This window comes from Aptenodytes forsteri, unplaced genomic scaffold (genome assembly GCF_000699145.1).
Source record: "Aptenodytes forsteri isolate BGI_AS27 unplaced genomic scaffold, ASM69914v1 Scaffold265, whole genome shotgun sequence".
In the NCBI taxonomy this organism is placed as follows: domain Eukaryota; kingdom Metazoa; phylum Chordata; class Aves; order Sphenisciformes; family Spheniscidae; genus Aptenodytes; species Aptenodytes forsteri.
The window spans coordinates 2,909,609-2,911,455 of NW_008796175.1; positions in this window are offsets into that span (position 1 = coordinate 2,909,609).

Consider the following 1,847-nt stretch of genomic DNA (forward strand, 5'->3'; position numbering starts at 1 on the left):
CAGCCGTGCTCCTCCGGGAAAGGCCACGGAGCGGGCGGCTGAGGGTCCCTCGAGCCCGGATGTGCCAGGAGGGCAGAGCCTGCCCCGGCCCTGCCCCGCCGGGGCTGGGAGCGAGGCGAGGGCTGCGGCGCAGTGGGGGGGTCACCCCTGCCACAGGGAGTGCAGCCGGATCTCAGCCGGAGGCGTGGAGGGGGGATCTGCCCCGACCCCCATTGCGCTCCGCAGGGAGTGAGTCCTGGCCAGTGCCCACGCCAGTGCCCACGCTGCTCCGCTACAGTCTCCTTAACTCCGGGAGCAACAGGCAGCTCTAAGTGATGGGAAACACCAGTCTCAGGAGCACTGTTTGGCAGTTGGGCCAGCAGCCAGGAGCGAGGCGGGAGCCAGCACCCTTCTCTCCAGCACGCAGGCTGGGACCAGCGGCCCAGAAACCTGCTCCTGATGCAATCCAGCATTTGCATGTCGTGAGCATTCAAACAGGCAGCGATGCCAGGAGGTGAGCCAGCCCCTCCCTGGCATCATAGGCAAGGCTCTGCTCCAGCACCGCTGCCAAGGATGCAGAGGCAACAGGCTTCCAGCCGTTTGCAGCAGAGCAGGCAGGAGCACTGGGCAGGGTGCTACAGGCCCTGTGCTGGGTGCCTGCCTACCCTGCCTCCCCCCGGGGTGCACGCACAAGGGCGGGGAAGACAAAAAGGCTCCACTCCGCAAAATGACCTCAAGGTGATGGAAACAGCAACGCAGCATCCTGTGAGTGCAGCTGCCAGGCAGTGACGCAGGCTCTCCTCCCGCTCTCAGCGCTTGCAGATGAATGAACCGTGGCTCAGCAACGCCCCTTCCCCTCCTCGGCTGCACGCTCCCCACCAGGAAGGAAGCAAGCTCAAGATCAAGACACAGAAATTCCCCGCAGCCTCACTGTTAGCGCCCAGGCGCTTCCCGCTCCTTCTTGGGCTGCCTGCAGCAAGCAGGGACCTGGCTGGGCCAAAGTCCTGCTGCCTGCAGTGCTGCGGGCAGCACCATTACTTGAGGGTGCTCTTGGGTGGGCCCGGCAGCACCGTGGGCACAGCAGGGCTCCATGGGCAGATGCCCCGGCCCAGCCAAGCAGAGGCTGGGTACCCAGAGAGGCAAGGAGGGGATGACACAAAGACTCGCCTATTCCCAGAAACCCTCTTGCGACAGCAGCTGTTGAGAGGCAGTTTCGGGCAGGGAGCAGCACCAGGGCACTGAACATAGCTCCAGCTCCCAGACCTCACACGCAGCTCCACACCCATCTTCCCAGTGCCCCATCCCCACCTCCCAGTCTACTGCTCTCCCCCACCACCTCGTTCAGGGCCCTGATCCAGCAGCACAGGCCAAGGGCCAGGAGCAGGCAGAGACACGAAGGGAGCCAAGCACACGTCCCAACAGGAGCGGCAGGAAGGCAGACAGTGGCAGGGCACGCGTAGTCAGCACCAAGGAGGGTAGGAGGTGGCTCCAGCCCAGAAAGGGGGCCAAAAGCCCTGCAGAAACAGATCTGAATCAGCCCTTGGAGCCCCATCACCTTCCATGACTGGAGCACAGAATCATAGAATATCTCAAGTTGGAAGGGAACCATAAGGATCATCAAGTCCAACTCCCTGCTCCTCGCAGGACTACCTAAAGCTAAACCACATGACTAAAAGCATCGTCCAGACGTGCCTTGAACTCTGACAGGCTTGGTGCCGTGACCACTTCCATGGGGAGCCTGTTCAATGACCGACCACCCTCCCAGTGAAGAACCTTTTCCTAATGTCCAATCTGAACTTCCTCTCACGCAGCTTCATTCCATTTCCTCATGTCCTGTCGCTGGTCACCAGAGAGAGGAGATCAGCACC